Source organism: Camelus dromedarius, unplaced genomic scaffold (assembly GCF_036321535.1).
Source record: "Camelus dromedarius isolate mCamDro1 unplaced genomic scaffold, mCamDro1.pat HAP1_SCAFFOLD_176, whole genome shotgun sequence".
NCBI lineage: Eukaryota > Metazoa > Chordata > Mammalia > Artiodactyla > Camelidae > Camelus > Camelus dromedarius.
Genome location: NW_026989746.1, coordinates 650,616 through 664,558, shown reverse-complemented (window position 1 = coordinate 664,558; position 13,943 = coordinate 650,616). Strand labels below are relative to the sequence as shown.

The following is a 13,943-nucleotide window of genomic DNA, read 5'->3' as shown; positions in this document are numbered from 1 at the left end:
TGTTTTAAGACTTCTTTTACTATTATTATTTATTAATATTATTACTATTATTATTATTATTCTTATTTTTATTTTATGAAATAATAACAAGGTATCCCCCACCCCTGCCCATGGCTGGTGGGAAACCAACTGAGTTTTTATTGAGTTGTTTTCCAAGGAGTAGAGATGAGTTATAAACTGAACACTTCTTCAGGGCAAAACAGGCGGAGTGGTTTTACAGCACTCCAGACAGCTATGAAGGGTTTTCAATAAAGGTGCCCAGAGGCTGAGAGAGAAAGCCTCCAGGGCCCTACAAAAAGCTGCCCAAACTGCCTTCTCCATGGCACTACTGAAGTAGGAAAGAACAAATCTGACTCCATATTTGATCTCTTCCTTTGACTTTAAGAAAACCACGTTAATACGCTCCGGTCTTTTCATGGGTTATGATGTCACAGAGGAGACGGACAGGTCAACAAGGGACCACTCTGCCGTGATCACTGAGCCGGGGAACGGGATGGGCGGCAAGATGTATGACGCAGCCATAGCAGTGCCCGTGCTTCTAGGCAGGTAACCAATGTCGCCTCGACAAGGTGTCAAATACTTGTGCCCACGTCCTAATCACCTGACGTGTATTAAAGAGAAATGGAAACCTATAAAAGTCCAATACCCTTGGTGGGTACACCGTCCAAAGAGCAAAGTCACAGTTTGACAACTGGCCATCCCGGCTCCCTGGGATTCATTCTTGGAGAACCTTAGAAACCACTCCTCTGTCCTTAAGAAGTGCTGCATATTTGTCCTATCTTTGGCTCAGGGATGGAGCATGTTCAAATGAACTTTAATGTCTGCACAGATTTGACTGTCTTTCTCCAGTTTCACGTGTCCATTCTAAAGAGGCCTGAGCTAAGTCCATCCTCCGTAAGATCTATTCCCTCCAGTGACTACTCATTGAGCCTGCAATTAAAAGCCAACTGAACAAGACTGTCTGTCCTCAGCTAAAAAGTTCACCCACCCTTCACTGCTTTCTTAATCTCCTCTCCTGGCTAATTGCAACAGACTAACACCTCCCTCTACCAAGCTCCCCAACTACGTCAGTTTTTCTCCCCAAAGAGAAAGTAAGGTCCATAAATGAGGAGTCAACTCCATAGTCACCTCTGAATTCCTAGCATATAGTAATGTTAATAAATAGAACTATGATTATGGCTTCTTTCCTTTAAAACATTTCCAGTTATTTGAATGAGACCTTGGAAGAGAGGTGTTTGCCGTCCAGTATCTTGATCCACAAGACTCTGGAGGCCTTTTTCGGAATGGCTGCTCACTGATTCATTCAAACCACAGCTTCTCATTCCAGGAGTAGCTGTGCTTCTCTGCCAGGAGTTTGTGGTCACTCTCATGCCAGAAGAGCTTTAAACTATATCCTTACTTTGGATTTGTAATTTTTCCCCTCTTCCAACAAAATTGACTTTCCTTACTGTCTTGCCTTGAGGAATTTTTTTTCCTAGTTCACCCTTTAGTAAACCATGCTTCTCGGAATGGGCTTGGCCTTACATATGATCAGTCATCCAACTCCCAGTGTGAGAGGCTTCGAGCTCAACTGCTGCCCTACTGTCAAGGCAACTGAAACTCAGTACAGGAGCCAACAGGCACCCCAGGGCTTCTAAGGCTCATGTAACACCCAGAATCCCTGCTTTCTGGTTTGTCTTGGCTTCTGAGGATTTCCCCTCACTTTCTTCACAATTAGCTGTGCAGCTTGAAAGATGAGGAAGGAAGGTATTATTTCTTAATCCGCATTTTAAGAAACTTGTGTAATGAAGGTTTTCATAAGTTTCTACAACCGTCCATTGCCAAAACAGAAAACACACTAGATATTTTCTATGTTTAGCTATCATGTGTATTTTTCCTTTTGTTTTCTTAACTGCAAACAGACATCTTTTAATTAAAAAAAATTAAGGCCCCAAATAGGAAAGAGAAAGGGCATACAAAATTAAAGGGCAAAGACAGAAAAATAATAAGTACTCTACAAGGTTAATATAACACTTACTCTATGGATCAGATCAGCAATTCTCAGTAACAGCTAATTGAAATATGACCATGAGGTAAAAGGTCTCTCTTGTCAGGATATGGCTAATAGAAATTAGAATTAAATCAACAAACTAAAATTCTAAGTCTGGCAAGGTACAGAAGGCTACCAGCAAAATGTGTCGTCTTCTGGAAAGGAGGGAGGCTCAACAGCTCTTTACAGTGGAGCCTGAGCCCATGGGAGGTCGGTGAAGTGAGCTCTGTAAGTACCCAATTAGCAAAGTGGGTGATGAATAAAGAGACTTGAGCTTTGATGACAGAGATGATACTACTATTCACTTGTCCTGTAAAGTATGTCTTCACGTTCAGTGATCACTACCTCAGCGTCCTCAGGGATTAAGATTATAGGAAAATTCACAGCCTGGGCCCAGACCTCCTCTTTGAGCTCGTGACACTGCACTTAGATGTCTCAAGGGCAACTCCAACTCCACCTGCAAAGAGCTGACTTCACGGTGCTCCTCCCATATCCGTCCTGCCCAGGGCCCCTGGTCGGGGGGCTAGGTCTCTCGGCCTCTCCCAGCTCAGGCCCATCACTCACAGATGTGACTGGACCCCTCCTTCAGGGCCCAGATTTCCTCATTCACCGAGTCCCACCACCCACACCTGTCCTACCAGATACTCACTGGCACTCACTCAGCAATGACTCTGTGCTGGGTACCTTGCTGCACACTGTGCACATGTGATCTCACTGGATCGCCACAGCAGTCCTGGGAGGTCGGTACATCACTGCTTTTATTGATTAGATAAATTGTTTCTCTTCCTTGAGTGCATCATCCAAAGTGACACGGCTACTGAGCCACAAAACTGGGACTGAAAACCACTTGAAAATTCTACACTCCTACACCTGGCAGCCACCCTAATCTGACTCATCACATCACCTCCTGCTGAGCCTTCTAAATGTTTCTAAGCATTCTACAAGACAAAAGTGATCTACGAGAGCACCCCACTCCCCTACTTAAAATCTGTCAATGACTGTCCACTGCCCTTAGGAGAAAGCCCCACCGGGCCTGAGCACAGCCCAATGGCCCGGCATCTGCGTTCCCTGCGCGGCATCGCCGCCTCACCCACCACGCAGCTCTGCACTGGCTGTGTCCAGGACAGGGATGCTGACTCCGTACAACCCGGGGCTCGTCTCAATCGAACAATGATCACCTTCTTCAGTGTCCACCTTCTTCACTGCTGACTCTCAGAAAAATGTTTTCTCAGGATGAATCAATATCTTTTTCCTTACAACTTCCCGTCATTGATAATGAGCTCCACCCAAAGAGAGAAGACTTAATTCTCAGTCTCCTTATCTGTAAAGTGAGAATAACAAGAAAATATGTGAGGTTTTAAGAGAAATAATATTCATGTGAGGCTGAGGGACAATTCCCAACATACAGTAAGCACTCAATATGTGCTTACTTATTATTAATAAGAATATAATGCATTCCAGCAACCTTAACTCAATGTTTTATGGCTATGTCCAACAGACTACAGACACACTGTTGGACGAACCGCTTTGAGCGGATCAGCACAAGCATACTGGGAAAGGTAAGCGCTGACTCCGGTTACAGCTGCAGCCACCCAGCACTATGGGGCGGGGGCAGTTTCTCAGACTATTACATGTTGCTTGAGCATTTGTCACTAATGAATAAAGACAGGTGTTCTTCAGTCAAAGCTCCTGAAACATAAATCTTCAAAGATTGATGCAAATTAGATTTCAAGTACAACACTCTCTCTAGAAATTATTTGATAATAGTCTTACCTCCTCTGCACATCAAAAGGGCATGTTCTTAATATATCTGACTACACCGAAAGTGTTGTTTAAAAGAAATTAAGATGAAGTCATCCTAAATAAGCTCTCAGTATCATCTTCACAAAGCCCCACCCAAGGGTCTCATTTCTCACTTCCACATAGGTGTTCAGGTAGCTTAACCTGGGTCTTGGTTTCTTATAACATGGGGGTGGGAAGAGTTGTGGATAGATTTATGTTGCAAATATAAACCTAGTGTAGTTGCTGCGTAGAAATCCTAGAAATAAACAAATTGATATATAGTCCTACCTCAAGAAGCTCAGACTTTCCATTTACAACAGCATTAAAAATTAAATGAGAGATACATTTAACAAAAATTTACAAGATTTGTACATTGAATATTTTGAAGTATCACCAAAACATTTTAAAAGATCTACATATATGGAAGACATCTCATGTTGATGGAATGGTAGACAATATTGTTAAAAAATGTTAAGACTCCCAAAAGTGATTTACAAATTCAGTGGAATCCCTATCAAAATTCCAGCTGACTTCTTTGCAAAAATTGAAAAACTTATCCCAAAATTCATATGGAAGTGCAAGGGGCCCAGGACAGCCAAAGCAATCTTGAAGAAGCAGAGCAAAGTGGGATGACTCACTTTAAAGTGTACTAAAAAGCTATAGTACTAAGTCAGTATGGTACTGGCATAAGTTTGGATAAATAAATCTATGAGACACAATAAAATCCCAGGGGGAATAAACTTACATTTACAGTCAGTTTTCCACAAGGGTGCCAACAACACTCCATGGAAAGAATTGTCTATTCAACAAATGGTGCAGGGAAAGCTGGGTATCTGCAGGCAAAAGAATGAATCTGGAATCTGGACCCCCATATTTTATATAACAAATAAAAATTAATTCAAAATGGATCAGAGACAGAAACGTAAAAAGTAAACCTATAAACTTTCTAAAAGAAGACACAGTATAAATCTTTGAGGTCCTAGGATAGGCTTTGGTTTCCTAGATACAATACGAAGAGCACAAGTGATAGAAGAAAAAAGCAGATAAACTGGACTTCATCAAAATTAAAACCTTTTTGTTACAGAGGACATCATCAAGAAAGGGAAATGACAGGGGAAGGGGGTATCTCAACTGATAGAGGGCGTGCTTAGCAAGAAAAATAAAATAAATCAATACATCTAATTACCTCACCTGTAAAGAAATTGTTTTAATGTTTAAAAGAACTAAAGTGAAAGCACAATCTGCAGAATAGGAGAAAAATTTTACAAAGCATGTATCTAATAAGAGACTAGTATTCAGGATATATAACAAATGCTTACACCTGAACAATACAAAGAAAATCGACCCAATTTTTAAAATTTCCAAGGATTTAAAAAAATACACAAATGGCCAATAAGCATATGAAAAGAAGCTCAGCATCACTAGCCATATCAAAATGAAAATTAGATCTTATTTTACAACCACCAGGATGGTTATAATCAAAACATTCACAATAACAAGTGTTGTTCAGGAAGCAGAGATACCTCATATGCGGCCAGTGGAAAGGGACAATGGTGCAGCTTCTTTGGAGAAGTCTGTTGTTTCCTCAAAAGGTTAGAGTTATATGGCTCAGCAATTTCACTCCTACATGTAGAGTCATCCCTTAGTATCCTCGAGGGGTTGGTTTCAGGAACCCCCCATCCTGGATTCCATTATCCAAGGATGTTCGAGTCCCTTTACAATCAGCCATCTGGATCCATGAAGTGGAAACTGCAGATATGGCGGGCCAACTGTACAGCCAACAGAATGAAAACATATTCTCACAAAAACTTGCACATCAATATTCATGGCAGTATCATTCAGAGTAGCCAAAGGTTACAAACAATATCCATCCATCAATGAACGGATAAACAAAATTACCAAGAATAGTCCCACAAACTTTTGGTCATTGAATCTTTGACAAAGGAGGTGAGAACATACAATGGAATAAAGACAGCCTCTTCAGAAAATGGTGTAGGGAAAACTGGACAGCTGCATGTAAATCAATGAAGTTAGACTACTCCCTCACAGCATACACAAAAATAAATTCAAAATGGCTTAAAGACTTAAACATGTAGACAAGACACTATAAACCTCTTAGAAGAAAACATAGGCAAAACATCTGGCATACATCTCAGCAATGTTCTCCTAGAGCAGTCTACTCAAGCAATAGAAATACAAGCAAAAATATACAAGTGGGATGTAATTAAACTTACAAGCTTTTTCACAGCAAAGGAAACAGTAAGCAAAACAAAAAGACAACCTACGGAATGAGAGAAAATATTTGCAATAAATGAGACTGACAAGGGCTTAATTCCCAGAATATATAAACAGCTTTTACACTTGATAAGAAAGAAAAACAAACAACTCAATCCAAAAATGGGCAGAAGACCTAAAGAGACTTTTCTCCAATGAAGACATACAAATGGCCGATAGGCACATGAAAAAATGCTCAATATCATTATCAGAGAAATGCAAATCAAAACTGCAATCAAATATCACATCTCGCCAGTCCGAATAGCCATCATTCAGAAGTTCACAAACAATAAATGCTGGAGAGTCTGTGGAGAATAGGGAACCCTCCTACACTGTGGTGGGAATGCAGTTTGGTGGAGCCATTGTGGAAAACAGTATAGAGGTTCTTCCAAAGACAAAAAATTGACCTCCCATATGACCCAGCAATCCCACTCCTAGGCACATATCCAGAAGGAACCCTAATTCAAAAAGACACCTACACCCCAATGTTCACAGCAGCACTATTTACAATAGCAAGACATGGAAACAACCTAAATGTCCACTGACAGATGACTGGATAAAGAGGTTGTAGTATATTTGTACAATAGACTACTTTTCACCATAAAAAATAATAATAAAATAATGCCATTTGTAGCAACATGAATGGACCTGGAGAATGTCATTCTAATTGAAGTAACCCAGAAAGAGGGAGAAAAATACCATATGAGATCGCTCACATTTGGAATCTAAAAAAAAAACAAAAAATGAAAAAACAACAAAACAAAAAGATAAACTTATCTACAGAACAGAAACAGACACAGAGACATCGAAACCTAACTATGGTTACCAGAGGGGAGAGGGTGTGGGAAGGAATAAATTGGGAGTTCAAGATTTGCAGATAGTATATATAGAGTAAACAGCAAGTTTATACTGTATAGCACAGGAGAATATATTTAGTATCTTATAGTAACTTATGTTGAAAAAGAATATGAAAATGAATACAGGTATGTTTCTATATAAATGAAGTGTTGTGCTGTACACAAGAAACTGATGCAACATTATAAACTGACTAGAATTCAATGAAAATATTTTTAAATAGACAAAAACGAGAAAAAGAAAAAAGATACTATCAAATCAAAAGAATAAATTACTGATTGAGGCTACAACATGGATGGACCTTGAAAGTTTATACTAAAATAAGCCACACACAAAAGGGCAAATAGTGCCCTTTTAGGTGAACTGTCTCTAAGCGTTTATTGTACTATTCCAGTACATTTTCTGGAGGTTTGAAGTCTATCAAAATCAAAATAAAATGTATTATTCATTAAAAACATAAAATGATTCCTCACAGGAGGGCTTTAATTATTAAATGCAGAAATGCATGTAAAGATCCTGGAACAACAATTTGCATGTCCACAGAGAGTCAGTGTTGTCACTGCCACTCAGAGGGTGGTGCCAGCGCTGATGAGGGCTGCCTCCACTCGCTGCCCTGCAGAGAGGAGTGAGGGCCTGGGCTCTGACAGGAAGGTTGACCATGAACATGGGTTAGACAGAGCCACTCCCCAGACTCTGCGTTACCCAGCTTTCTTATACAAACTGCTCCATCTAACATAAACAAGCTACAGGGATGGATCTTACAACACAGGGAATATAGCCAATGTTTTACAATAACTATAAATGGAACATAAAAATAAAAATTGTGCAACTATTGTACACCTGAAACTTATATCATATTGTAAATCAGCTATACCTTTATAAAAAATTAAAAAATAATTTAAAAATTTTATCACTTTAGTATTCAATTCGGTTTTTAAGTAACTACTAAACAGCTTAGAAAGTATAAAATATTTAAGTGTGATAAGTTTGTTTACATATTTATTTACTTTCAGCCTCCTGCTAAAAGAGAAATTAAACAATTTTTTTAAACACGGCTTAACAACCATAACAACAAAAAGACAAAAGTGAGAGTGAAGACAAAATGGAGATTGAATACTTAAATGAAACCAGGGGAAGGTAAATTCATAAAACTGAATGCCATGAATTTAGGGTAAGTGTTAAAGGCCGACTAGAAATTCAGCTGTAAGATTCTTGGCAGCTAAAGCAAAAAGTAAAAGATGATGGGACGGGTGGTAGAGCTCAGTGGTAGAGCGTGTGCTTAGCGTGCACGGGGTCCTGGGTTCAAGTGCCAGGGCCTCCAAGAACAGATAAATACACCTAATTACCTACCCCCTAAAGAGCCCCAAAGAAAAGAAAAAGAGAAATTTGTTTCCTAAAAAATCCTGATATTAAATTTAGATTAAATAATTGAAAAAAATAAAAGAAAAATAGAAAAGATGAGTGACACAAGCGATAATGCCCGTTAGATAAATCTGCAGTGGCTGCTGGCAGGTCCCCATGTCCCACGTGGGAAAATCTGAAACATCCTTCTCACCACTCAGAGTCATCCTCAGCCCACACCACCCCTCCCCCTGTTAAATACAGGAGCATGGGTAGGGCCCGGCCTTTGCTCTCTCTGTGTCATCACAGTGAGACAGAATGGAAGGGGGCAGAGCACAGCCATTCAAGGAAGGCCACAACAATTAACATCAAAATGGTGAAGGATTCAATGCCCAATAGGCCTTGAGGCTCAAGATGAAGAGATATAACTTCTAGCAGAGCTTGAGCTTCATTATACACCCATTGTAATAGTAACATGGTGAATTTACATGCCCCAAGGCACCATGGCCATCCCAAGGCTAGCCACAAAAGGTCACAGGGTGGGAAATGGCCAACTCCCTGGGAATCCCAGCCCCTTGCCCTTAGGCTGCTCAGTCTACTTATTAGCATATGAAACAACCAAGCCCAAGAAAACGAGCAACACAGCGTCACCTCGCGGTCACCACTCTCTCTCCCTCTTCCGAGAAGGCCCACACTCTGTCTGTGAAGTGTGTACCTACTTTTAATCTGAGCACCCGAACCCCACAACTCGTGGCCTTTCTCTTGCCTTTCAATGTGTCTCTGTGAATAAATCTACCATTACTCAACAGTGGCTTGCTCTTGAAATCTTTCCTGCAGGAAGCCAAGGACCCACGGCTGGTGGGGCACATTCCAGGGGCTCAACCAAAGCCTGGGACACAGCCCTTCTCATGCCCCACATCTGTTTTCTTGTATCAACAGGACTGGGATATGAAGGGAGTTCTGAGGCCCCAGCTAAGGGACAGAAGCAGCCCCCAGGGCTCAAAATGGCGGGCAGGCCCTCCCCCAGCAGGGTCCCTGAGGTCGGCCCTGTTCTCTGTGGTTCCCTGTTGTGCTGACCCCCTAGCCAGACAGCGTTCTCCTAGGCCTGTCCCCACAAAACCCTTCTCTCCAAAATACAAGCACATCATGTCACAGTCCTCTTATTCAACCAGAAAGTTTTCAGCGCACTTTTTCCTTCCCTAGTAAAGAATCTATCTGTCCTCCCTCCCATCCCACCACTTCTTTCTTTGTGAGAACTCTGTACTCCTCACATACCATCCTGAACGCCGCTGCCTTGCTAGCTGGGACCGAGATGCTTCAGTCTCACACAGCCTGCGTCCTTTCACTTTCCCCTTTCTACCTTAAAAAGCCTTTCCTGTGTCTCCCACCCCTCTGATTCTGAACTTCACAAAGTGCTGAGTTTGCAGTCACTGTGTGCATACCTCCCAGGTTTTGGCTAGTTTTCCTTCAAAAGATCTTCACTAAGGAGCTGCATCAAGAAGTTTAAAGAGGCTATTCTTACATCTGAGCTGAGGAGCCTGCATAAAATTTAAATGGCTTTGAAGAGAGAGTTAACCAGGGACAGAGAGGCCGCAGGTCCTAGTCAACAGTGTCATGAGGCAAAATGTTCTTCAAAGGCTCAGAGTGGCTTCTGAACACGGAGTCGGCAGGGAGGAGATGCCAGGCAGTGAGTGGGGTGAGTGACACTGGGTACGCTTCCCAGCTGGGGAAGAATTGGATTTTGTTCTAGTTTTCCAAACAATTTCTGACTACCTTTTTCTCTTATTGTCACATACCATTTCCTACGAATTAAGAAAAATCAATGTCAGTCATTTGTGCCACTTGGTAGAAGCTACACGATGCCATTCAAAGGGCTGGGATATAACAGCCACACCAGTCTAGGCTGAAAGACCAGTGGGGTTATTTCCAAGGTAATCACGGGCATGCAACAAACTCCCCAGCTTCAATTACCTCATCTCAAATGTGAGGCCAATAAAACTACCAAGCAAAGTGCGTGATGATTATGGCTGAAATCTGTTTACTAGGTAAGTGCCCGTAAGAGCTGCCGCTGAATGGGGAATGAGTATGATCAACGAGGCCAAGTCAACCTGGTCACACGCGCCCTGCCTTCCCGCGTTGGTGCAGGACCGGAGTTTGTTTAGCTGAGATGAACGCCCCCAGAGCAGCCCCGAAGGGAAAGCTCCCAGCTCTGCGTGGCGAGGCGTGTTCCTTTCCTTCTCAGAGCTGATCACAATTTGCAGTCTTCTGTTTTTACATTTATCCCCTTAGTACCTGCCTCCCCTCCGGAGTTTTGCTTAAGCAGCACAGGTCCAGGTTTGTGTTGCTGCCTACTGGATATTCTGGGCTGGGAGACAGGCGACCCCACGTCTGGCTCTGGGGCTGAACAGAGAGGGCAGAAGGCCCAGGGGCCTATGCTGGACCGAGGCCCCAGCACCCAAAATTATGGTCTGACTTTGGGCAAATTACACAGTCTTCTTTACCCTGAGATTCCTCATCTGTCCATGAAAATAACTGCCCATGGCATATAGAGTTTCAAGGATTAAAGGAAATCACCAAATTCACAACCTATTCAAGGGGCTACCAGTGCATCCTCAACAGGCACATGCTACCTTTACGGCTGTGACACACACTAAGCGGGGCGCACAGACACAGTGAACACTGCTAAGTGCCTGTTTGTTAAGTGTTTCAAGAGTGTTATAATACTGTTTACAACTTACAACAAACCCAGGAAGAAACGAATATTATAATGCACATTTCACAGATTCACCAACAGATTAAGGGAGGTTACACTCTAGTCCAAGGCCCTTTGGTGAGGAAATGACGATTTAAACCTGTATCTGAGCCCAGGCCTGGGCTACATCTCTCTCCAATCCACCTGTCCAATACACAAGTTTGCACAGGCCAGCTCTTAAATGCAATGTGTGCCACCGTTTGTCAATGTTTGTTAGTTACCATAAACTGCTCTCAGAAACCGCTACAGAAAAGACAGGTGGACCCACATCCCTGCCAACAAAGTAGAGGAATTCTGCCTTGCCTTCTCCTGTAATGTGCAGAAACCCTTCCCTACACCACCAAATTCAAATGTATGCTTCATCCGTGTTTATGTTTGCACACGGAATATTAAAGTAGAAGGTACCTGCAGTAATTCTATCTCGGTTCCTTTCCACGTATCCAGATTATCCACAATCAGTCTGTGAATGAAAATACTACAATGTGAATGAAAATACTGCAACCATGTCAGGAAACAAATAATGCTGAAACCAAGTCATCAGCGGCTGCCGCCATCCCCCAGCGAGGACAGGCCTGAAGTCCAGCCTCTACAGCCACTCACAACAGTGCCCTCTGAACAGAATGAGAATAATACAAGACAGGATACTTGCCCTAGATAGCTAGGTGCTTGTCTAAAGAATGAATCCAGTGAGCCCAAATGATACATAGAAAATCACTAAACTCTTTAACTTGACATACCTGGCTTTTTTTAGATAACAATGTTTTATTGTTCCAACAACCTGGTCTTTGTTGTAAAGCTCCTATATATCCTAGCTCCTCCCCAACCTCTTCGGAGCAGTCCCTCAGAGAGATCTGAGAGGCTGTCATCCCGGCTCGAGTCCTCCCGCCAAATAAACATAACTCTTAACTTTTAGGCTGCACATGTATTTCAGTCAACAGTTTTGGACACCATGAAGGGACCCAGAGCAGACTTTCTCCACCTGAACTCTCCGAGTATCCGGACCTTGGTATCAGCAGTGGCCCTTTGTGCCCATCCACATCCTCGGGGAGTCCAGATGAATTTGGGTGAGTCTATCTTGGTTCTCGGATCTCCCATATTGGCTGATAATCCTGAGTTTTATTTGGCGGTGTATCCAGGTACCTGGCCCTCCAGTTGAAAGATACTGGGGGGGAATAACCCACCCAGTGGAGACATACTGGGTGGGGCCTGGTTGAAAGATAACGGGAAACACCCATCTTTAGGAGACTTCCAAGGTGGGGCTGGTTGAAAGATACCAGGAAAATTCCCAGTGGAGACATCCAGAGTGGGTCCATGTTGAAAGACACTGGGGTCAGGACTGAGTGGTTAGGTAAGGGGCTGGTCTAATGTTTTCCTCAATTTGGTTACCTCCATTGAATTTTTCAGAATAAAAGTAAAACTCTTATGAGGAACCTTTCAACTCCAAAAATGGGACCCCCTTCCTGGCTGGTAACAGTTTTCTCGGATGACTGAGAAACTTGCAGGAGTGATATAGGCAAAGACTTCATGCCATAGAGTTGTCCCTGCGGGAAAGCCTACTAGCAATTTTATTCTGACAACCCTACGTTAGAATGGGGAATAGAACTTTCAAAAAAAAAAAAAAAGAAAGAAAGAAAGGAAGAAAGAAAAGGAAAAAAAGATAAAGAAATGACAGATTGCCAGCCTCCAACTAATACCCCAGCCAGGATTATATACATACAAAACTTACAAATTTAATTGGGAATTAAAAAAAAAATCTCACTCTTAAAGTAACTAAGCAGGCCTGATAAAAACATTTTTTGGAATTCTGGACTTATAAAAACCAAAACCCTTTTAGGGGGAACTTCGATTTCTCTTCCTGTGTCCTTGAAATATAAACGTTTTATCTTTCGCTGGATGTTTTATGTGTGTGTATGTATGTATATATGTGTTTCCTTTTTGTTTTTAATGGAAAATTTGGACTCTGCCATGCAAAAGGTACAAGTATTGTGTACATATGGTGGCCACACAAATAAATTGGGATTCTCAACAATCCTTTGTACCAATTTTCAGGCATTTTGCCATCTTAACCTTTGTTGCATCAGTCTGGACCATGAATTGCTTTACCTTTTGAAGAGTAAACTTTTGAATTTTATTTAGGCAGCACCCCTACTCTCATTTGGAAAAGCCTCTTCATCTTATTCGTTTAAAATCATTATATATATATAAATTGATGGCTATATGATGGATCCCTTAATTTGGAAAACCTTTTAAATTGGTGAGAGTTGAAAGAGCTCTCATTATAAACAGCCGTTTTATTGGTACCTATTAAAATCAAGTTTAAAGGTAGAAAATATATCTAATGGTTAATCTAAGAACTTATTTTACAAAAACTGGTTTAAAAAGCTACATTTATGTTTTTCCTTTCCCATTAATGGTTTTAGAGATGTTAATAAAATCTAAGAATAATTAATGTTAATTAGGTTGAGTAACTGGAAAAAAGAATGTAAAAATGTCGAAAGACTTTTTTCTTAACGGAAAAAAAAGAAAGATAAGGGGCTTATCCAAAATGGGTAAATTTTTTTGATGGTTATTTTGAATGAGATAAATAAAATGGACATTTTTGGATTTAGAGACAAGGTTTTAATACTACACTACGTAAAGTTAAAAAAAAAAAGTGGCCAAAGAGATCACCTACTGCCCCCCAAAATTAAAGTTCAAACAAGTCCGTTTTATTTACCCCAGTTTAAAATGTATGTATTTATAGGGATAGATACATATAATATATTTAGACTGTGATATTTGATCAATGACTGGGGCAACAGACCAATTAATCAAATTAAAAGTTGAGAAGGGCCTAAGTTCTTAGGCTCAAACTTGGGGATCCCAGAGACTTTTCTATAAAATTAGATACAGTGAAAAAAAAAAAAAAAA

The 13,943-nt window shown here is 41.2% G+C and overlaps 1 protein-coding gene across 1 annotated transcript in view; it reads right to left on the bottom strand.

The window, feature by feature from the left end:
- The window catches only part of LOC135320516 (uncharacterized), a 140,293-nt gene that overhangs the window by 57,924 nt on the left and 68,426 nt on the right, over positions 1-13,943 (bottom strand). Inside the window, exons 20-22 of the mRNA XM_064483637.1 lie at positions 5,335-5,580; positions 4,557-4,644; positions 3,208-3,350 (exon numbers count right to left, since the gene is read on the bottom strand). The gene's annotated coding sequence lies outside the window, so the exon portion shown is untranslated. The remainder of the gene's footprint in view (positions 1-3,207; positions 3,351-4,556; positions 4,645-5,334; positions 5,581-13,943) is intronic.